The following is a 24,369-nucleotide window of genomic DNA, read 5'->3' on the forward strand; positions in this document are numbered from 1 at the left end:
ACACCTAATAGCTTTAGGAACGTTAGTCAGATGAAACCAATGATTTCAAGATGTCACTTTAAGTTATAGGAATCTGCGATCAGCATTTTAAGTATTTTCTGACATTTTATCAGATAGTTTAATAATCAATCACATAAAAAAAAATCTGCAAATAAAACAATAATACAATTATCCTTCGAGAAATCTTTGAGAAAGCAAAAGAGCCTGAGCACCAGAATAAAAACAGATTTCTGATGGAAAGAAGGCCTAGTGAAGGCTATCACTATACGAAATACATTTGATAATCTCTCAGGATCTCATTGAAAACCTTCAACATCAGCCGAAGCCCATCTGCTATTGTTCTAGCATTCAGGAAGCTACAGGGCGCCGCTTTAGCCCCAAGTTCAATCCGTTGCCCTAAATGAAGAAGAACTAGCGGGGCTCAGTGAGCTATTAGCCCAAACCAAGCCTTCCTCCATCACAAGATTGTCGGTGCATTTTGAACGACAGTGCTGATGGATGGCCACTTATGAGTATCACTATATACTCTCCACTTATGCTGCGGTTCTCAATCCTTTTATGTGTGGAGAGGTATCTACAGCACTTTACCGTACAAGAATAATGGTGTGATGTTTTGAGAACACCAATCAGAATCAACACAGCAAAACCTTTACTACTGTAGACTAATATATAGTGTTATATATGATATAGAAATACATTTCTGAGTACCACATGCACACTACAGATTTCTGATATGTCTGTATGCGTTACCCTGTCAGATATGGTATCAACATCATCACTACGGCACAAAAGCAGTCTTGATGGTTAGTTTATTTCTCTCTTGGCATCTTGTCGAGCTGGCTGGTTTTCTCAAGATTATTATCAGAGACAGTGGGAGCAAAGGTTTCATATCATCCAATCACAAATACCACTTAGAGTCTGCTCAACAATGCCAACCACCGAAGAAAAAGAAATTGAAATAAATAACATTAATAAGCAGTGGCTGCTAACTATTAAATAGAGGGGAGGAGATGATGGGGAGACAAGAGGAGAGAGTGGCAACAACAACTTGAGTTAAAAAAGAGCCATGCAGAGAAAAACACAATTGAGGACAGGGGGAAAAAATAACAAAAAAGAGAAGAAGATTAGAGCGGCAACAAGGCACAGAGCCAGAGTAACACAGAGGGAAATATGAAGAGCAAACAGAGAGCGTGGGTGGTCAGAAAGATGGTACTTTATCATGCTGCCTAGTTGTAAAAGCAATAAGCTATCTATAGGTCTCAGCATAAGGACTTCTCAGGCCCCACAAAGACCATCCCCATTCATCTCACTAAAAGCTGAAGTTGCTGAACGGAGCTCAACTGCTCCTGGAGGAAAAGGGTTTGCCGTCATGAACGCCTGCTATTTCAGAACATCCAGGCATCCATTAAAATATCTAAATATACGTACTACTTTTCTATGTTGCTCTCTTCATTTCATTATTTTATTTAAAAAAAACGTTGCTCTCGAAATGTGACCTTATCGGTGCAACAAATCTGTAGTCTTAGTTTGACATTTTAAAGTCCAAAGTCAAAGAATTGTCCAGGGCATTTCATAAAACCATTTCAGCTAATAGTTAAGGCGTGTCATGATGACAGGCGTCCTGTACATACCAGCTTTGAAGACTATCATAATCAAACCGCCAGTTAAAAGGAGACAGGAAATTAGTACTTCCATGATGGTACGGATGACATTTGTGCCAAGGAACTGCACAGAAACCTCGACTGGGAAGAGAAACCTGTAAATTATATCATTTGCATGGCTTCTCAGTGCTGTCTGCAGGTTATTATCATCCTCTGATGGGATCACTTCTGCCAGTCGCCACCCACCCGTCCCCTTCAGATCTCCCCTACGTTCTCTTACCGGTTCTCTGTCTCTCTTTGAGCACTTATACTGGAGGTATGATTGCATTAAGCTGCAGAGCACGAGGGCATCCCCAGTGCCACATTAATGTACAGAACAGAATGTACAGAGTAGTGACTGAGACGGAGAGCAGGAGAAGGGTTGGAGTAGGGAGCATCCATTACTATAATCATTTTGCCTCACTTGGATAGGTGGCTCTTAGAGCGGCTGCTGTGAAAGGAAGAAGACCGAGAGGGCAGCGAGAGAGGGTAAGAGAGATGAGCGGAGGAAAAAGCCTCTCAAGGCTGTTAGTAAATCTAAAGCGCAACTTCATTTTTCTTCCTTTATTGTTTTCTCACACGAGCACCCAGAGCATCCACACAATAACCAAAGACATTTCAGTGGTGTATTAGTGTCCCCGTAGTGCGTTTGTAATAACCTTGAGGTTTCCTGAGACGTGTGTTGTAGATAATGGCAATTAACAAGACCAGTCAAGGCTCGATAGCAATCAAAGCTTTTAACATGAGACCTTTTTCAAGTTAAAAGGCACAAACCATCAATCGAAGAACGCAAATTCCACAACCTGGTTACATCTAATCGGTGAATTCATACCATGAATACAATAACACCAAACCTAATGCCACACAAAAGCAATAAGTTGCTCCATGAAAACAATGAGGAATATCTTTCAAAGCGGGGGCGGAGGACAAGGAATACCCTGAAGGAATAACATCTAATGCAATAAGATCGCTCTGGCCAATTAGTCGGCCTTAGCCTCGCCAGAGATGATGTCAGTCATCATTACTCATTGCTTAATGCTATAAAGCAGGAGGGAATCAAGAGCAAACAAAGAAGAGAGCAACAAAAGTGGGTCGGAGTTAGGAGGACAGTGGATTAATCACGCTGAAAGCAGACAAGCACGCTGATGTGAATAATGGCACCCACACAGAGCGGAATTACACACACACACACACACACACACACACACACACACACAGACACACATTTCTTAAGTTCCACTTCTGGCTCTTTAATACAAATTTTAAATGCTTTGATACAGTGAACACCACAAAAATGTAGACACAAGCGTCCATCCCCATTCATTCCCACACACAAACAAACAGGCTGAATTTCACAGACACACGGTGCGTTGCAGCACATGTATGGCTCATTATGACCTACAGAAACATGCTTTTTCATGCATCTGGCCAAATTTCAGTCGATTCCCCAGAGCTCCACATGACATTTTACATTTTCCTTACATCTGCATTCGGCATGTTGTGGTGCACAAACAACTGAGGGTTGTGTCTCTAACATACATACATAATACATAAATACATGCATACATAAGCCCACGCATTGCACAGTGGACACACACACACACACACACACACACACACACACACAGGAGAAGCTATAGGCTTTATTAACATAACAAACAGAATCAGGATGGTGTGATGGAACACAGTGGTGAAGCCATGCAGACACACACACACACTGATTAGCTCCTATGGAGGAAGCTATTAGACTATATTATATTAGTATGAATATTAGGCTTGCCTTTGTTTATGAAACTTAAAGGAGCTGTTGCAGAAGTTTAATGTAAAAGACTCATTATACTGAATTCTTTTTTTTTGTGGTTCTCAGAACAGAAAGAGTATAATTTCTCTGAAATGTAATGACATAACTGCTTTGTCAGGTGGTAGAGAAAGACAGAAGACACATTGTGCTGCCGTGCTGCAGGGCTTTACAACCTCGCGAAAGGGTTTGTGCGACAGTTTCTCAGGTTTTTGCTCTGAGTCACACTTGCATCATGAGTTATTTCAATGTTAATTAATAAAAACTAATACAAAAAACAAAAAATGCACTCAGTAAAATGCAAATCTGTGCCAGGTGCATCTCTTCCCCTCCCAAACAAAGAAAAGTTGGATGTCACTCAATTGTCCCTCCCGGCTTCCCCTAATATATAAGATAGCAAAGATGACAAAAACAGGTTTTATTCACCATATCTCGTATCGCGTTTAACTTTGGTGGATCATAACATAACGGGGGAAGGATTATATCCGTAGATGCTCAAGATTCTGCAAAACATTTCGAAAATTTGGAACCAGCGCAACCACGAGAGAGGTGCTTGAGCATACAGTCGTAAACGAGCACAGAAACTACTAGCCCGATGGGCCCAGTGGTTTACCAGATTAGCTACGGAAAGACAGACGGACAGATGAGAATGCACACACGCTACCGAACACATGATCTTCCCACAAGCTTTCCCTGGCACATATTAGGTCAAACATTTTTGCAGCTTATGTAATTATGAAAAAAAAAAATAATACAAAGCGCATGACAACAAGATAGCTGCTGGACAGAACGATTCATTGACTTCCCAGAATGCCCTTGGTTGAGAACATTCAAATGAATTATCTTCAAGAGTAGAACTTCATTGTGTTCTTTTCTTCTCTGCTGTTTAGAGTTTTGAGCACAAGCACAATAGACAGTCCCAGGTTCACTCTTCCATTTCCGTGTTTTTTATTCATTCCACCACTCTTTGTTTCTCTGCCTCCTCTTCTCGCTCTCCCGATGAACTCGCCGACACTGGGCGAGGTAATTAACTAATGCTTTAATGTGCGGCGACAGCCGCGGTATGTGCGTGTCGCAGAGCGTGTTTGTGGAAAGGGGAGGCACGACAAGTAAAGATGCCGAGACAAAAGTGAGACTGAGTGAGAGACTCTGCAGGGGGGCGGTGACAAAGCACAGAAGAAACAAATCAGACACAAGACAAAGGGGGGGGAAAGAGAGAGAGAGAAGAATCAATGAAAAACTGTCCTGATTTAATCAGTGACTTCTCCTTCTCTGTGGCCATTAGAAGAGAATACATTCATTAAAAGATGCAAGTTCTCCTCTCTTTTCTTTTTATTACATTACTGTCGTATTAGCTGTCACCTCTCTTCCTTTTCTCACCACTTTCCCCGTCTTCATGTATTTTACTTTGCAGCTGCACCTCTTCTCTCCGTCCTTCCTTCTGGGCAAGCTGCCGTAGCAACTTGGCAGTCTCAGGTGTGTATGTGTGTGTGTGGGTGTGCGTGTGTGTGTGTGTGTGTGTGTGTGTGTGTGTGTGTATGTGTGTGTCTTGCTCTCCAAACCCAATTCAATTCTACTATGAGAGCGAGGGCCCAGATCAAATAAAGCAGTGAGCAGCTTTTACAAGAAAACAGAGAAGGGGAAATCCGTGCTCACACACACAGAGAGAGAGGGAGAAAGGGGGAGCTCTCCTTTTACTCAGGTTGATTAACCCTCTGAAGGCACAGAATGGAACAGGTTCCTTACTCCAAGGAACCTGCGTGAAGTGGAAATGCATTCCTGTAATGTCTGACATTTAAATGGTGTTAACCTTTAGTAGGCTGCTGGATCCACATAAACTAGTGTGCTGCAGTCTCACATCAAACCACAGGAACAACTCAGTTTACCTTATATTGAGCATTTGTTCAAGGACTGATACTCACTGGCATTGTTGGACAACTAAAGGCTCCTGTGAAGCTTTATTATGGAGAGCATTGCTGGGTTAATTGGTAATTTCACATCTTTGAGATTACTGTGAGCAGTTGCTGCAGGCTGCATTGAGTCTAACGAAGAGAGTGGGTGGGAGTAATTTCAGTCTCAAATGGAAAAAAAAAGAAATCAATCTCTGAAAATTGATTGAATCCATATAAAGCTGTCAGATTTCCCTTGAAAGGCATACACAAGTTTACTTTTTTTCCTGGCATCTAAAATATCACAGAGAGAATATTTAAAGTAACAGTTGATCAGGACTGTGAGAAACTTCATGAGCAGATTAATGTGACGCTTCCAGTGCAACAGCAGACAGATAAGGCTGATTATCAGTTCCTGATTTCTGTTCAATCCTCCACAGCAGGCCATTTTACTCAATCTGGTAATACAAAATAAGTAGTAAAGCAATAGCAAGGTCTAAATACATTTTAGCTTCAAGTTTTTGGAAAGAATGTAATCCATCCCCCAGTTTCACAATCAAATGCTGTTTTTAACTCTAGTATCATAGACATTGGGAGACAAACCAATATTAGAAGAAAGTCTTCTGGTTAATGTTGTTTTTTATATAACCCTGGCCAAACCCTCCCCCCTCTTGTTCATACTACACAACTGCCCTCAACATAAAGAGAACTCTGTTGCGAAGTCTATGGATGACACGACCATCATCTGCCGGATTACGAGTAACAATGAGACTTCATATAGAGAGGAAATCAACAATCTTACAGAGTGGTGCTCAGAGAACAACCTACGACTGTACTCATCCCGCATCTACGTCAGTGGACATGAGGTGGAGCAAGACAGCTTTAATTTCTTGGGTATCAGCATCACAACCAATCTGACATGGTCATCGCACTTATCTATCTTGGTGAAGAAAGCTCGAATACAGCTGTGTTTCATAAGGAGACTTAAGAGGGCTACATTCTCGTGCAAAGTTCTTGTTAAGATTTTCAGTGAGGCAAGAGAAAGTATGCGGACTGCAACCATTAGAAACTAGCATGGGATGTGCATGGTCCAGGACAGGAAGGGTCTACAGCTGGGGATTAAAACCACCCAAAGCATCAATGGTACCCATCTACTGAGCATCAGGGATATTGGTGACAAGAGGTGCCTGCGAAGATCCCAAAGAACATTAGAAGATATTTCACACTCCGGCTGCCGTCTAGCCAGAGATACAGAAGTACCAGTTGCCGCACCACCAGACCTCAAAGCAGATTCTTTCTTCGTCAACTCATCTTCCCCCTCCATCAGATAAAACAGTTTGCCTTTTTTAGTTTTTCTTATGTAGCAAAATAGGATATGAGAGTGGTGCAGAGCGTCTCCCGTGAGCTAACCAGTGGGGTACGCTAAAATGTGCTAATATGCACTAAAAACATGCTTGCCTGGTCTGGCTATGTAAACAAAGCAAGGAGAAACTGGGATAACAACACACAGAGTGAGAGGGACTTGTGTCTGTTCAGATAGACATTAATTCACCATATCTTGGAACAGGTAATAGTCTCCTGCTATATTAATGATGAAATATGATGTGATTGGATTCCGACTCTACATCCTCAACAGACAGCGAGACAAAAATGGATCCATCGCCTATGCAGAGGACGGACAGAATGTATATGGTTCCACCATTAACAGCTATTTTCTGAAACGTGTTGATCGCCGCGACTCGTCGCCCAGCGTCATTGTTGGGGCTTCGAGATTGTCAGGACTCCATCTGCTCATCTCTGAAGCTTTCTGCTCAAAGAAAGGCAACTGTCAACAGTCACGTTACAAAAGAGAGAAGGGAAGCAGAAAGAAGCACGCAGTGTTGATGTGCAATTTCTATTCAGCAAGAGTGATGAGTGAAGAAAGGAGGAGACAGATAGGAGAGGAGACAAGGAGGGAAAGAAGGGCAGGAAGAAGTTGAATTTATGTGAGTGAGAAAGAAACATGACAAAAATAACTTTTAAGACAACTTAATATTCCATCTTTTAATTTAATGATCTACTGTTCTGGCATTTGTTTCATCTAAATCATACCTTTCCTTTGTACTTTCTCAAAGAAGTTCTTATTTTATGCCCCTCCTCGCTACTCCTCTCTGAATTGGTACAAAGTTAATTTAGTAAACTAATTAGTCCATACTTCAAAACATATTTGTATAATTGTTGAATAAGTCCCCAAGCTCACTAAAGTATCTTAGCAGAATCTAATGATGCTGTCTATGAGTCAAGTATTACCGCACATTGCTGAAGGGTAATGAACAACAAACTGTTTTGTCAACAGCTACTGAGATGAGACTCAGAAAACACTTCTCTTTGGGTTTAGTGATTTGTTTAAAAACCAATTACACTTATCTGGGTTTCATAAATCCAGTCTGCCCTTTGATGTGTGATCTCTTTCCCTCACCTGAAATACATCTTCCATAAAAAGCAACTCTCCATCTCAGACACATGGAAGAGCGAGCAGCAGGAAGCAGAGGACCTAGGATTGGTCACAGCAGAGTCTTCGAACCGAGGAGAGGAAAGAAGGGGACACAAGAGGAGAGGACACAAGAAGACACGAGAGGAGTAAGAGATGGATTCAATGAGACGAAAGGCAGGGGATTGGCCTCCTCGCTGTTCTCAGTAAGCCCTACTATTCATTCTACTCTCCCTCATAGGAGAGAATGGAGCTTCAACAGACAGCTGGCCAGACGGAGATAAAGGACTGATGGAGGAGCTACAATAGATAGGGTGGAGGATGAGGATACAAAAAGGAGGAAAAGAGGACAGACAGAGATAGCTCAGATAGAGAATGGATAGAGACACAAACAGAAAGGGAGAAAAGAAAGTTGAGGGACATGAATTGGGAGGGTCAAAAAAAACAAGAAGAATATATGAAAAGACAAATCACATGAATGGAAGAAGAGAGGAAGAAGGGGGACAGGAGCTCAGACCCGCCCAGAAAAGTGTATTATCTGTAGGCCACAGAAAAACACAACACAAACACCCATAAGCCCATCAGACTACACTTTATTCTAACTATATTACTGACAATCAGCTACACAAGCATCAGAGTGTAACATCAAGCCAGATACAATATTTAGTGCAACGTTTTCCAATCTGGGAAAAATGTTAATATTGTGTAACATTTACTATTGCTTTTTTTTAATACTTGCTCCTGTTAAGACTTTTACATGATTGGTATTTTGTCAGAAGAAGTTGGCTGCTGTACAAGATCGCTTTGACACCTGGATGTGTGGCTCATTTGGACATCCTAAAAAAAAAAGACATATATAGATACATTGCCTTTCAGTTCTGGTTCTTTATGTGTTCACACTGCCTTTATTCTAAGGAACCGACGGGTGAAAGCATGATGCTATATGGACCGCTATATGATGAGTACATTATGCTTTGGACAGCTTGGTGAGTCATAATGCGGTTAGCAATAAATGGAAAATCTAATTTGGTGAGTGACAGCAGGTTATGCTGTCACTCACCAACACTTTGCTACATCTGTAACTAGAGCTTGTATGTAATGAATAATGAGGAACATTTAGAAACAGACGCTTGTAGTGTTAGATCATGATTGAATAATTACTCTGTGGTCACAGAATGTCACTGGTTTCTTCACTAGGAACTGCTTGAATACGATCAATCAACAAACAACATTTGATCGGTCAGGGGAAATTCCAGCAATTAAATGGATACGTGTTGGTTACCAGATGGTCTTGCAAAAGCATATAAAACGTTCATGCTAAGTTATTAGATGGGCGTATTAGTAGTTTAGCATTTTTTATTCATTTGGTTTGATCCACAGCTTTCACGCAACCCTGCTTGAACCTAACCAACGTGCAAACGCACCGCGGTTGGTTGGAACTGAACCAAACGCATCACATGGATGAGACCCAGACGACACCAGTCTTCTATCCTACCTGAGCAGAGCGGCAGAGCGGATTGGGGAGTAGGCGGAGCCGGCTGCCGACAACCGAAAGGAGCTGCAGTTCCTGGTGCGTTGTCTGGATCTCTCCACCAATGGGAGGGAAGCGCTGCTTGCTGGTGCCTGTGCCGTCTGTCCACGCCGTCTGTCCACGTCGTCGGTCCACGTCGTCCCGCGTCTGTCTGTCTGCAGGTGCTGTCAACATACGAGGAAACACATTGAGACCGAGAGAGCATTTTAAAAGGGTTCTTTGCTCCTTTGCTATTAATTTTCCTGTGATGAGAATTGCTTGTGTGAGCTCAATTATCACTGCATGATAAGCAAATCCCCTGCTACGCAATTACAATCATCATCTTAACCTTCAGCAAAGTGTTATTTTTCACAAAATGATTTGCTTTCAGTTTTAATGGCAGTTGCGCAGAACAGCAGCTTGAGAAAAGTAAACTCTCGGTGACTGTTTTGTGATGTACGGCCCTCCAACTCGCTCACATCCAGAACTTCTTGATCTTTTCCGCAAGACAATTTCATAAGAGTTAAGACTTAACTTACAAAAATATCCTATCAAATACATAGAAACCTTAAAGCTGCATTGTTGTGTGTAAATATTAATAAAGGCTACCTGTCAACCTTTGATGCATATTAATTGTCTTACAGCATGTGCCAAGGCCTGTGCTTATGGTCTCTCTCTCTCCATTTTTTAACCTCTCTCTCTCTCTCTCTCTCTCTCTCTCTCTCTCTCTCTCTCTCTCGCTCTCTCTCTCTCTCTCTCTCTCTCTTTCTCTCTCTCCCCCCCCTCCTCCCGTCTCCCCTCCTCATGCTATTTATACACTGATGCCCCATCAGCATGGCAACCACGCTTTGTTTATCCACATGAGACAATGGTTTGAGGCATGCATCCTTTGTACAAAAAAAGAAAATCAAAACATGGTTATTTGGAGGCAATTAGGTCTCTTTCACGAACTTGGTGAGGACACTTTGACCAAATGCCTCAAGTGAACTGAGAGCTATTATGATAAAATGGAAAGCTGGTAATGCAACTGGTATTTCTCTGGAAACAAAATGCTGTTTGTTTGGTTTTCCAGTTGTTTGGGTCGTAGCCTGACAGAGCTCCGCTTAAATTGTTATCTCATTTTTGTTCAACTTCTAATGGCTTGTGTTTATCGCTTTGAAGCACTGATACACAGTGAAAGTATGCGACTAAATACACACTATGTTAATGCCATTTCATTAGCGGGATATCATAGACACTGACTGACAAAAATAAGCGCGTTAGTACAATGTATTTTGTATCCTGTAATGTCTGCAACAATACTGAGAGGAGCACACCCAAACTCCTGTTTTCAACTTCACTGCAAAGCACTTAATCCCAAACTTCTCCAACGGCACTCACAGTCTCATGTATCACCCAGGTGTGAAGGGTGTTCATGTTCCCCGGTTAGAATAAACGCAGTAAAGTGTCTAATTTGATGCACAAGCACAGACAGAAATGCTTGGTGCACCCGACCAACACCCTCTTCTCATTTACAGTAACCCTGGAGGCTGTTACCGTAGCGACAAAGACACGTCCCAAGGTCACGGGGCGGTGCTGCGAGCATCGAGTCGAACCCTGAAACAAGGCATCGCCTTGGCAACTCAAAATAAGGTCAGTCCATCAGGTGACAGCGAGGCCCCGGGGGACAGACACCGATACTAAAACACACGTTTTCTTGTTTGTACTAAGTTGAGACAAATTTGATGAACATACACGCACACGGGCATGCAAGCACGTGAAGGAACACCTTGTATACACATATGAAGGATCACACAGAATTAAGAGTACACATAAAGAGTACACACACTGACAAACCCACAATCTCCTGCAACGGGACAAAAACAACACGAAAACAGTCAACTTTAGCTCGAGCTTACTGTACTTTTCTGTGTGCCGAAACCAAAAGAATCTTGAGGTTATTGACACTAAGGTTTAAAAGCATTTAGCCTGGAGGGACTGCACATGTACTATGAGTGTAGATTTAACAACTTAACTAACATAGCAAACAAACACGATGCCTAAAGAACAGAACTGTGAAATTATAGTTTGCGAAATGTAAAAAAAAGTGCAGCTTGTGAACTTTGTGTGCGAATAAAAGAGAATGAGTTCATGTAACTGTTCATGTGTTCATCAAATACTGATGTGGAGGCTTAATAGCCGAGCCACCAGCCCAACATAAGTGAACAAATGTGTGAGAGCTGGAAAACTCACAACTCGCACTGTTTTATAACAGAAATATTGACACAATTACAAACACTGGTCACGGAAATACATTCGAGTTGTTGTATAAGTTGTGTGAGAGTTCACAAACTCCATTTATTTCAATTCATTAACAGAATTTACCTTTGGATTCTCCGTCCAAACAGTTTTCTTCAAGATTTCAACTTGACACGCGGGGCAAAACTGATGTACAAATTGTCACTTTGAGGTATTCCTTTAAAAACCTTCACTGTACTGCCTCCTCCCTGCATGAATATTGATCTTTCGATTTCAGAGTTGAAATAAATACAGGGACAGAGCGGTCACCTGAATTCACCTTGTCTGTTACATGAAAAAGTGTGGTCCGAACGTGTGCACACACTTTGTAAAGCACACACGCACACACTTACACACACAAGTTTTTCCTCCTACTCAGCAGCCTGGGATTCAGTTCCCCTCTGTCTCACAATGCACTCAATAACAGTGTCAGCCTGATTGTGCGTGCGTGCAGAGTGTGCGTGCGTTCGTGTTGTGTATCTACATCTCAATGTGCACCTATCTAGCCATGCCCTGCCCCTTCAGTCTACTTTTCTATTGGTCCCGTGCCTGCTATCCCAATGTCGCAGGCCGTGTCGGACACACATGCGCACACCGACGCACACACAAGACACACGCAGTCAGAGGCACAGCAGGCACAGCTGTCAACAGAGCCATAGGTGAGGCACTCGTGTGTGTGTGTGAGTGTGTGTGTGTGTGTGTGTGTGTGTGTGATTGTGTGTGTGTGTGTGTGTGTGTGTAATTGGGAACAGAGTAATATATCTTGCAGGATTACACCCTGACCTCGCTTGTCTGGCTAAAGCTTCTGTTACTATCAACAACATTCACACCGACGGAGAGGACCACAGGAAACTCAACTCCCGGTATTTAGAGCTCATTACATAATGCTTTTCAGAAATGTATTTTTTATTACGGTTTTGCCTATTTGATGCTGTCAAATCAGCTTGTGTTTTCACACACTATTAGCCTCATTGTGGGCTTGTTGGGCTCTGAAAACATGCCCTTCCTTATGCTGGCTCTGTTCTGTATTTGTACCTTTGCGAGAAGAGGAAAAAAGAAGAATACACCCTTGAGTAAAAGGAACAGAGTAGACCAAATGCACCAGAAGGGAATTCAATTGAAACAGACTTTTACTCGGCAAATCTGCAAAAGATACACTGCAACAAACAAGCTGTTTCTTTCTGGTTTAAAATGCGTCATAAGTGTTGGCTTCCAAAGGCTGAGGAAAGTGCAGCGTTGCAAAGTTCTTGGATTGCACTGCAGGCTCTGGGTTCACTGGCTGCGTACAACAAGACCAGCAACAATCTGGCCAACAATAGGCTGGTTAGATGAGCAGAACTCTGTCTGCACCCGCTCACATCTACATTCGAGACACACAAACGTCATGTGCGAGCAATTTTAAGCACCTGTTTCAGATCGAAGTGCAAAGGCGTGAAACTGCTCAACTAACTCGCTTTTACTTAACAAAACATAGCTGAATATTATGGCAAACTATTATCACTACGGGCAATTGCAATTATGCTCAACATCTTTTTTTATTTCTTGTTTTAATTATTTCAGCAGTTTCTTCAGAACTCATGTTCAAACATAAACCAGGCCTCGCAATATTGTTTGTGAACTACTATGCGGGTGAAGCTCAATACATTCAAATGGTGAAAATCAGTGTAAGGGAGGGAGAGAAGAGAGGACCGACACATACAATGAGACACAGAGAGAGAAATGAAACACCTCTTGGTTAGGAAACTCACTCACTAACCCTCAGCTCAATCACTGCAGGTCAAAGTTCAGTGGACTCTTTAAAATCTGCTCAAATGTCCTTTTCTGTACCTGATGATCACAATTCCCCCCGCTGATGAGCACAGACATCTCCACTACCGTTCAAACCGTTTGAATACGGACACAGCCGCGATATCGTGGACAGCACTGCAGCTAAAATACACACGAACATATAAATAAGGCAGAGATAGATTTTGTCAACACCTTCTGACAAAACCATACTGCTGAGGTTTGTGTTACAAGTACTTCCTCTCTGACTCCCCTCCATTGGGCCTCCACAGGTGGGGACTTTAATTAAGCATCTCCTGATGTCATTGAACTTTTTATGGACTAACACAATCTGTTTAATGCCATGATGTAATTATGTTACATCACAGAGCAATTTACAAAGTCAACTTGATAACAAACTATCAAGGTTGTGTTTGTAATGTTACAAAATGTGGCAGTGTTGAGAGAAAACCAGCTTCCAGTAGCATTTATTCCCTCAGTGTTGATGTTTCAGCTGGTACACCCTTAAAGCAGACAATTTGAATCAAGACGTCTTATCTTATTTCTTCTTTTCCTTTCACTTTGTCGCTCCTCCTCTTTTCTCTCCTAAGATCTCATATTCTTCCCTCCTTTCCTTTCCTTCCCTCTCCTCATATTTATATATACGTACTCTCATTCCTTCCTTTCCTCACCCTCTTCCCTAATACGAGTATTCTCCGGGGTAATGCATCACAAGCTAAAAACACCTCTGTGACACGTGACTGAGATGTAAGCGAGGCAGAATTAAATACAGAGCAGAGCTCACCCTCACACACTTCACACTGCTGCTCGAGAAGAGTGTGTGAAAGAGATACGAGTGGAAGAAAAAAACTGCGCGAGCATCAGCGAAAGGAATTCCTCCATTTCTCTTTTGCGTGGCTGCATTTATGTACAGTATTTACCCTCTGAACACACGTGTTTGAGGAGTTAACATGTGTGTGAGACTGTTGACAGAGTGCACCAAACGCTGAACATCAGAGCACAAGCTGTCACCTAAGGGAATTACTCAGCATTCCTCCGTCGAGCAGCGTTAGCGCAGAGGGCCTGGAGACGCAGGAGTAGCGGGGAGCCCGGCTTTGATCGGCCCCCTTAAGATCCAAGAATCAGGATAAGGGGAATATGCTGTGAGGGGGGCCTGCAGGGAACACACTCACACACTCACACACACACTCAATCACGTCTTCAAAGTGGCATACATGCGCAGATTGCGCACACACAAATTGCGTTCTTTGACTTACATTATTCCAAACATTCAAAAGACATATGTAGCCCACGCATGCATAGTAATTACTGCTTTTGATCATTCCTCAAGTCTTTTTCTCCCTGTCTCCTTACATACTGTGTACGTACTGTACACACACACACACACACACACACAAGCTCAAGCTGGAAAACATTTATGTGGAAAGTTCTCCGTGTCATCTTTACACAGGAAAAATCATCTCTCTTTCATTTAAACACACACTTTCCAGGCCAAAACATGTTGTGCACTAGACACGATCCAGTTAAGCAGCCATCCACATATTCATTTTGCATTGAAATGCTTTTAAATGCACTATACGTAGTCAACAGTTGTTGTGTGACAGGTCTGTTCTCCAGCAATAACCTGACAGTGAAGCAGACGGCATAATAGCCGCCCGAATTATGGCTGCACTACCACCATATTAGAGCGCCAAGGTACAAGCTGCTGCCTTCACAGCCGGTGTCATGAGACCTCATTCACCTCCTTCACACAAACCTTTAGTCTCACTTAACGACAAAATGTAGACCCAGTCAGAGTGCTCTGGATTTCCTGTCTTTCGTGCTTTTAACTGTGGTGAGAGAGCCGTTTCATCATGATGGCTTGATTGCTTATATAAGTCAACTTAGAGAGGGACAGAAATACTCTGCAATGGCAGTGGCTTCCAGAAATGTAAAAAAAACTAAGTGATACCATGTCCTTTTCTTTTTGGATTGACCAATCAAGCACAAAACAAAAAAAAATTAGGCTTCTTTGAAAGCCTAATTTTAAATATTTGAAAGCAAATATTGACGAGCAAAATGCATCTCTTCTTGTTTAATAATTGCTTGCTTCTCGCGTGCAACAAAGTTGTTTGCTGAGAGTTGTTTTTGAATGGTGGAAGGAGAAGAGTTAACTTAAAAGGAAATAAAATATTAGAATAGGCAAAGAAATTACAACCTGAATCATGCTTTTGTCAACATATGTGTATCTATCTGTCGTGCACCAAATACTAAATTATTCTTCTCTGGACACTAAGCAGAGTTAATTTTAAGAAAATAATAGCGTATTATGGGGTTCACAGCACGACTTTAGGAAGTCACCAGCTTTACGTCATCAAGCACCACGGCTGTGGCAGGTTCCTGCTGGCAGCACAGGTGCTCACATGCACACACACACACACACACACACACACACACACACACACACACACACACACACACACACACACACGCACACAGAGAGAAACACAGCCACTTGGCCAGAACTCTGCAGCCTCCTTCTCCCAGCCCTACTGATGTACATAACCGCACACATAAAGATGCACACTCACAGACACACACAAAGTGCAGCTGCTCACACTGCCCTACCAGCTGTCCTTCGAGATCCCGCTACAAGGTCTGATGACCAAGACAGAGAGGACAAAGGGACAGAGAAACGACAAAAAAGAGGACCGAGCAGACGGCAAACTGACAGGTATGTGTGTGAGTGTGTTGTGTGTGTGTTTGCCTGTGTGTTGTGTGTGTCAGCTCATGGCTCGCGTCCAACATGCTGCACTGCCCTTAACCCAAATAAAGTCTGGTTATCTTTGTTTAACCTTGAATGCTAGATCTGTGTGTGTGTGTGTGTGTGTGTGTGTGTGTGTGTGTGTGTGTGTGTGTGTGTGTGTGTGTGTGTGTGTGTTAGCATACTAATTCATTATAAATATAAGATACAGAGTAATGTGGCAAGTCAGGTCAGTTGGTTCATGTGACTTGAGGTTACATCACAGTCGTGTCATGACACATCAAGAAACGCTGTTCTCCGTCACTCCTACAAAAGACTTACAACGGGTTATGTAAGCGAGGTCACGGGGTCAGCGCTGCTAACACAGCTTGGCCACACCCTGCCGGGTTGTTTGCATTCCATAGTGAGCGACGCGGTCAATACTTGTCAGGCTGGTGATGTACAGCACTGCTGCCCTGGATCCAGGGGCCCGGCTCAGACACGTCTAGTCTGACTTCTCCTTCCTCTGCAGTTACACACAAAAAAGACACAAGAAAACGCAAAAAAAACCCAGGCAGATTGTAGTGGGAAGATTACAAATTGTAATGAAAGTTTTAGCAAAGTGTGTCGATAAAATTTCAGCAGCGTTTTGCATACTCTTTATTTTCCCCCTATAACTAGTGTCCACAAGGAAGCAAATCAATAAATGCTTGGTTTGTATGTGACACAGGGGAAGACATAGTAAGAGCGATATCGCCCCCTGAGCCAAACCACATATCATTGTTGAACATGTTGTGCTGCTCCACGTCCCTCACTCCTCTTTCAGTACTGGTAGTGATGGGAACCCGTGGCTCAAGGGTTTTGGGACTAAACACTTCTCTATTTTTGAAGCTACCTTGAGGTGTGAACGGTGACCGCTGCGACTTGGTGTCACTAATCTATGTAATGTACTTTTCTACCTATCTATATACCACAAACTACAACACATACTGCACCGAACAGAGAAGAGAAGAGGCCTCTTGACGCTCGCTGACCAGCTATATATTTTGTTTTATTTTCCACTATAATAACCCAGTTGCTTATGACACAGCTTGTTAAAATGGGTGTTAGTCACAACGATGGACATCATGGGGCTACAAACTGCGACAAGGTCATTCTGAGATTATATGGTTGGAGGGTCCAACAAATAAAACGTGCGCTCACACAAACACACACAATACTGCGTCAAGATTGCAGTTAGCTGTTGGTGGCCACTACAAAATACATTCAAATTGTATTTTACATCTACTTTTCTGAATTAAAGTAGCAAGCAGGTTATTTAGAGTAAGTCTAGATGAATAGTATAAAGTATTTTAGAAATATCATATTTCAGCTATTGTATTCTTTCAGTCGTGGATTAAAACAAGTCAGAAAATGTATTTCTGAACCAACTCAACAAGCAAACCACAAACAAGCCAATGAACCAGTAGCAACAAAGCCAGTTGTAAAAGTTGAAACGAGGACAGTGGTGTCGTAGTGACCGATTCTGTCATTTGCATTAGAAAGACACACAAACACACAGCTAGTCTCGCTTCAGGGACTAAGTGCAATCTCTTCTGACACATACTGTACCAAAACCCTCTCTCACATTCACGGATTAATACGGATACAGTACTCACACATGTGCGCGCGCACACACAGGCACACACACACGCACGCGCGCACACACACACACACACACACACTTAGCAGTGCCCCGAGTGTCTATACATGATTAAAAGACTGAAAGTGGGGCAGGCACCGTTTTCACTCTATGAAATTACTGCAGTTCCTTTCAGCCCAACGCTTTCTCACTCTCTCTCTCTCTCTCTCTCTTTCTCTCTCTCTCTCTCTCTCTCTCTCTCACACACACACACACACACACACACACAGCATTGGGTCAATAATTGAGTGATTCCCCCAATGAAGCAGCAGGGGAGAGGAAAGCTAGAGAGTCAACCAGTTATTGGTGCTGGCCACAAGAGATGACAATATTTCTGAAATATCAGCCCCTCCCTTCCTTTCACCTACCCACTGAGTTAATGTGTTCCTGGTGTTTTGCACTCAACCCGATGGTTGACATTATTATTTCATAACAGCATTCTGTAACACCCCAGAAAACACGACTTTTTGTTCCTCACCCGTGGACTGAGTAGGGGTCCTCGAATTGCTCAAAGAAACCTTCCTGTTGCACTTAATATGTGAATAAAATCTGTCAAATCTTTTTCAATGGCTTGTGATATGTCAGCTTTTCATTTTAAGTGGTTAGCTGGTTAGAAACTGGTTAAACTGGACACAATTGTATGTTTCAAAAGTAGCTTAAACAAAGCTGAGTGCATATTAAAGGATCAATTTAGAGGATTAAAAAAATATCCCGGGGAATTGAAAGGCTTCATTAAAGTCAAATCAGTGGTCTTGATGCACAATTGCTAAATGCTGCTTGCTGAGATATTATTTTTGAAATAGCCGAGTCAGGCCTTTTTTTATCTCCACTGTTGAAGGATCATGTGGACATTCAGTTGGTGACCTATGAACGTTTCACAGAAAACAACATCTGCAAACTTTGTTTGCTCCAAAAATAGCTCTCACAGAACTCAGATGTACTCTCAAATACAGTATCTGGCCAAGTAAAATAAATATTTTATATATCTAACCGAACTGATGCAACAGATATATTTTAGCTCGGCCCAGCTTACACTGAGTCATACACAAATGTTGAAAATCAGGCAGGAGATCTTCCATGACTCACGCAGTTTTGGTCTGGGAGACATGGTGGACAATACTTCTGTTGTATTCACTTACATGGCGATGCCAAAGATTTACTGCATTGGACTAAAAATGGCATTTGCAAAAATCCATCCAACCACATGTACCATATCAGATATCATAACTGTAGTTTTGATTTGTGCTAGGGTGTTGTGTTGTATCTTGAATTACCCAAAAGTTGAGTTAAAAGCAACATACATTAATTGTACTGGAGATTAAAGTGACACTGGTGCAACATTCTCGGAGAAAAAGTGAGCTTGTTCCACATCTGGTCAAAACCTTTTTTACGTCTCTTGGGGCTTACAGACAGAAACAGTATAAATGAGCACAGGACACAAGCTTACTACTTTTACGAGGCATTATGAAACTGTGCCTCAGTTTTAAAAGATTACAAGTAAACAACAACAATATAAACCCTATAAATCTCCTCCCCAAAGCTGCACCAGAGAGCACTGAGCGGTATTACTATTGGTGGACACTAATCATGTGTTGCTCTTGGCAAACCTTTGCAAAAAAGTTCAAATGGAAACCTGCAAATCCAGCAGCTTCTTAGCAGCCTTGTGCAAGGTTTCTGAGAATCAGACCATAGTTTGTTTGTGGGAGCGGGTACTTGAGTTTCTATGTTGTGTTTTGGGGATTGATAGAGCACTTTTGCAACATGAATCTTTGAACTTGCGGATGTGGAGAATTGCAGTATTGCGGTTATTGCGACAGCCAGAGGTGCAACACCACACATGGTCCCTTCCAAGAGAAGCTTCTATCTAATACAGATAACCTGGAGGTCATGTTGATAAAGCCTAGACTTGTTGGTGGTCAGCAGATAGGAAGTCAGACATAACCAAACTAAAACACACATTCTAAAAGCAAGCATGCACATAAAACAATACACATCCTAAAACACAGGCTACAACGCCGTCTGAGAATAGGGCAACTGAGACAAAGCAGTATTTTGCAAGACTTTTTCTTTGATATTCATAACATCTGTAGTTCCCTCTATCAATAAATGGCCATTACTCAGGCAAGCCATTACAAATACAAGCCATCAGCACTAATCAAGCTGCAAGACAGTGGCTCATACTTTGGAACCTTATTGAGAAAACCACCTCAAACCTAAAATGTACATTCAACCTCCAAAACTAACACGTGCCTTGTGTGCTTGCAAAATGACGACCCCAATCAGCTGGGAGGCTATGGAGACAGTCACTAATGTGTCAACAATTATGTCATATCTTGTTGAGTAATGTGGTTTATAGTCCCACTAGAACACAAGCAGGATGCACACAGAAGAGGAGTGAACATACTGGACAGAAACCTGGCTTTAACTCTAAAAGTCACATTCTCATTTACAGCATAGCTCTTCTGTAGAAACCGAATGATAAGCAGTGCATACCAGATATCTGTTAATGGGTATTAGCAGATGTTGGCCCACACATAGTTCAGGGTCAATTTGGTTCTTGGAAAAAGGTCATAGAGTTTAGGTCAGCATGACCAGACCTCAAATCCAGCAGTATGTGTGTGTGTGTGTGTGTGTGTGCGTGCGTGCGTGCGTGCGTGCGTGCGTGCGTGCGTGCGTGTGTGTGTGGCTTGCTCTCTTCAACAGACACCATGCATTTTGTCATATCCAAAAACCGAGGCAGGCTGGAGCAAGTTGTATCATCATTAGCATCAATGAGTCATTACGCAGAACTCTCCCTCTGACCTGAACTCAATCATGTTGAAGATGCTAAGATAAATTGAAATTGTTGAAAGGTGTGCTGTATGCATTTTGAGAACCATGCACATCCATACATCTATTTCTAACTGTGAATTTGCAAGGTGTGTCTGATCGAGCCTACCGAACGTTACTGTTGTAGTTTGTCCATTAGCTCACTAAAGTAAGATTCCAAAAATAATCTGAAATTCATATACAGTAAGTCTGGTTGTGATAAATTAGTTTTGGCAGTTTTGACAGATGTATTTTGTTCAAGTTTGATGTACCGAAACAACATGAATTTTACATGCCCTTACTCATAATGTCCCCACACGCACACACAAATTCTCCTCCAAAAACACCAGTCCTCCTGCTTTAAGTGTAAATGGTATCCATGAAGTGCCTCCTAAAAGGGTTACGCTGACTCTGTACTCCCCTCCCCGCCCCCATCACCCTTTCAGCAGTAGTCTACAGTTAGGTAGCGTGTCCTGTCAGGTTGCAAATGCACTCAGCTATCCATCTCAGGCAGGCGCGCGAGAGGTAGCGTGGGGGCAAGTCGGTAGCTGAGCTAATGGCACGTTATGTAGCATTAAACCAAGCTGACTGGGCGCTCGCTCGCCTCAAAAACCAAAGCACTGGGGTGAAAGAAGAACGGGGAGAAAAGCATATTTTCTCTCAGAAAGATTGTCTGCTGTTTGGTTTTGATGATGATTGGTGGTGAAAGCTTTGATAGGAGGCGGGGAGTTCTTTTCTCTTTTTTTAGGTTAGTGGTTAACACTACACATCTGACAGGGAGGCGTAATAGGAGCCTCTTCTGAGTCTGTCTCAATGCAGGATGTTTTCAAGTGCTGTTAGAAATATTACACGAACACTTTCAGATCACATTACTGATCAAACAATGGAGCAAATGTGGCAAACTCACTATTTTTTTTAAAAATCTGAGTTGCACTGCTAAGGTACATGCTATCAAATGAAAATTTAAATGAATGTAAAAAAGACTAAAAATCCACAACTGACAATCATATTTTTTTTGTAAGGCTCTTAATCACTATTATGAAACATTAAAGCTTTGATTTAGAGGTTACATTTCTAATAAAAATCTCAAAATGAAGAATAAATATTTAGATACTTTTTAAGCGACATACCTACTATGATGGTTTGGATGAATAAATACTTTAACTTTGTAACCTGTGTAACTATAAAGAGAAACATCCTCATCAAACATCAGAAATACTGCAGACATTCTACGTGTTTATTACAAAACGTGTTTTTGAAATTACTAGTCATACGTTTCAAACAAATTAGACCTCCAGTTACCCCTGAGGTGAGATACGGGTTTAAAATATACTTATTTGTTCTGTGAAGATGATGATGATCTCAAATAACCTGATACTTTAACTATGTCTTATTACAATCTGACATCTGGGAAGTTTGAAAGTTCCCGTAAGAACCATTTAGGTTATGGCATGTATAATAAGAGTTATTTTGGGCTGATGAGGATACATAGTAATTTCCCATTAGGTCAACTTTCTTCTCCTACCACAGGTATTTTCCCTGGGCAAGCCCCTGCACTGAGTGTGTACACTAGCATACACACAGCTGCACCGAGTGTGTGTAAGTGTGTTGTTCATGTGCTGGTTGTCCATGCAAATGTCTTTTTCAAATGTCTGTAGAATGTGTACGTTGTGTATGAATGAGAGTGTCTTGTTTTCTGTCTGCTGGGCAGTAGCTGCACGAGGTTTTACATCACAAGTTTAAAAAAAGGAGTGTGTGCAGAAGTGGCTCCTGAGGCATTACTCTGAACAATGTACACACACAGGGCAAGAATGACACTGAGTCATTTTGCAGCCAAGTTAACTCCCCCACTGTTGCACGTGATAGTACATGACAGTGTCGGAGATGCAGACCTGGCCAGTGAAACCTCAAATTAACCTAATTTATCTGTGTCGTAGCGTATCACCTGACCCCTGCTACACACTCACTCTCTAGCAAAAACACACGCCTGAGCTGCGGCAGACAGACACATGCACACACACTAAAATATTTAACTTTATGCACACAGACACACAGCAACATACAATCGTGGTTACATGCAAACACAAATACACGAATACGTAAACAATAATTAGAGTGGTTTGATCGGGCCATCCTTAAAGCAGTGAAACAAATCTAACACCAAAGGAGTTGTAACTGGAGTGAAGATGAGTGTATTAACTATTACAGGAACATTAGGTGCATTAATGGGGACATGTCTTTAAGATATGCCCCGTTATTTCTTTTTCACTTCTAAAAGTGGAAGAGCAGAATGATATTTAATTATTTTATCTCTGCGGTATCATGCACAAGGGCAGACAGAAATGAGGTATATACTGTCATATTTGTCTTGCACTGTGCTTTGGAACATGTCTGTGTAATGTATTTCTCCTAATAAGTTGCCTCTCCTCAGCCAGCAAAGTACACAATCCTGTTGCATTCAGGGACACTTTTATGATCATCAAACAGTAGTAGCAGGCAACTGGAAAAACTATCTGGAAGTATAGTATTATAAAAGATTCTAGTCAAGGATGGTGAAAGAAAAATAGAGAAAGAGACACTGTCTCTAAAGTTGCCCTGATACTGTAATTGATGATGGGCTCACGGGCAGGCAGGGAACATCCTGGCTCACGAGGTCCCATCTCTGTCAGCAGTGTTTTAGCACACCTCTTCGACTGTCAGGGGCAAGTGTCCCCGTTCTTATGGCGTGAGCTTACTACATAGCTAAAGGACGGGCCAGAAATAATAGACAGTCAGCCCGGGCAGCCACATGAGGCTGATCCACGGCCATCCAGCCAGTAAAAAAGATGAACTGGTCAAGCCACAACTACCAGCCAGATAGCCAGACAGCCAGACAGACAGACAGACAGACAGACAGACAGACAGACAGCCAGACAGACAGACAGACAGACATAGAAGCCCAGCAATCCAGTGTGCATCCAGCAACTTGCTCTATTGAAACCACACCACAGCTTTGTCGGAGAGGAAATAGCTTCAGCCTTACAGACACTGCTTTAAATACTGCCTGTGGTTCAGTTGCCCGGGCTTGTCTCAACCTGTCCTCGGGCGCCAAGCCATGCATGATCCTCACCATTTGGAGAGTCAAGTCCAATTCATGAGCCGATGCATTGTCAGAAAGAGGGCGAAAGTGATAACTGGCCACGTACGGACTGGAATTCGGGACTTCACATGCCACATCAGGAACCATCAATGTAATGGGATGTTTGGGGATGCACTCGCTGACCTCCCCATGCCGCCATGTGCTGCGTCTTGACATCAGCATCCTAAGAAGTCAACGGTAGTAATGGAAAGCAAGCTCGTGCCAAGAGCAACATTGGTGAAGGGTGGGTTTTGGTATTCAAGGGATTGTTTCTATCACTGGCTATTTTCCTGTTATTGAATTCCTCTCTCTCAATGCATATCCTCCTGGCTTACACTTGAGTCATTGTTGATACCCACACACCCATCTTGCAGCTGAGAGTTTGGGGGCTTCAGTTCTAACAATTAAAGTAGAAACACCAGTAAAGTGAAAGAAAGAGTGAAAAGACCAAAGTTTTCACAGACACTACCTGTGAATGTAATGCTAAAGGTCAGGCAATAGAAATCATGTAAATAACCCCAATTCCTAGCATTCTTCTATCATCTCTCTCCTTCATCACTACCTATCTGGCTGTGTCCCAGGTTGTCAGCTTATCCCTGTCCAGGCCTGGAGCTCTATGGGGAAGAGAAGAGTCTGCAGGAGCTGTCTGACTGCCTGTCAATGTCAACTCC

General features: G+C 42.3%; 1 protein-coding gene across 3 annotated transcripts in view; it reads right to left on the reverse strand.

Moving 5' to 3' along the window:
- The window catches only part of atxn1a (ataxin 1a), a 79,823-nt gene that overhangs the window by 47,575 nt on the left and 7,879 nt on the right, over positions 1-24,369 (reverse strand). The window contains exons 2-3 of one of the 3 annotated variants that reach the window (XM_068574963.1): positions 16,434-16,617; positions 9,293-9,492 (exon numbers count right to left, since the gene is read on the reverse strand). The exons of 1 other annotated variant lie outside the window; for it this stretch is intronic. The gene's annotated coding sequence lies outside the window, so the exon portion shown is untranslated. The remainder of the gene's footprint in view (positions 1-9,292; positions 9,493-16,433; positions 16,618-24,369) is intronic. One more of the 3 variants, XM_068574964.1, reaches the window with a different exon arrangement.

This window comes from Clinocottus analis, unplaced genomic scaffold (assembly GCF_023055335.1).
Source record: "Clinocottus analis isolate CAN_PGR_092001 unplaced genomic scaffold, fCliAna1.0.p SCAF_14, whole genome shotgun sequence".
NCBI lineage: Eukaryota > Metazoa > Chordata > Actinopteri > Perciformes > Cottidae > Clinocottus > Clinocottus analis.